We start from the raw sequence: 697 nt of genomic DNA on the forward strand, positions 1-697 counted from the left end.
AACTCGTAGCTGAGGGTGACATGCGGGTTGAACGTGTGCAAGTACAGTTCAATCTTGAAATTGAGTTGCAAAATATAAATTTCGCCATCGAAGAACGTGGCCCCCGCACCCGGCTCCCAAACGGGTCCACTGGACTTTGCGCCGATACGTCCGGACGAATAGGCGCGATTTTGTTGGCTCGTCCTTTGGGAAGGGAGAATAGCTTCCTCCGACACTTACGACCTAGGCCGCATTCTGGAACAAGCGCCGGAGTAGCTTTCCTACGTTCCGCAGGAAGAGCGGGTGAAGGACCCCCGGATTACCAATTGGGACTTTCCCTCGCGATGTTACCCCCGATCCCGCAATATTTCTTATTATTCTTTATTGCACAATAGAATAATCTGGATGGGAGGGCCTGGTCTCTAAAGTAAACTTAATTACTATAACAATTGTTTGAGAACCACTCCCATCCAGTATAAAAAAAACCCAAAAAAACATCATTAAAATGTAAGATAAAATATAATAGACAACACATCACAACATCAAGCAAAAAGCAAGCAAAAAATAAAAAAGAATAAATAAATAAATAACAGAATAAAAGCAAAAACAGTCATTAAAAGCAAAAAACAAGGTCATCACAATCACCATTTAAGTACAGTAATAACAATAATAATTATAATTATTCTACAAAACCTATTGTTATTATTACCATCATTAC

Source organism: Anneissia japonica, unplaced genomic scaffold (assembly GCF_011630105.1).
Source record: "Anneissia japonica isolate Jap-2015-1 unplaced genomic scaffold, ASM1163010v1 scaffold3077_len58716_cov146, whole genome shotgun sequence".
Lineage (NCBI taxonomy): Eukaryota > Metazoa > Echinodermata > Crinoidea > Comatulida > Comatulidae > Anneissia > Anneissia japonica.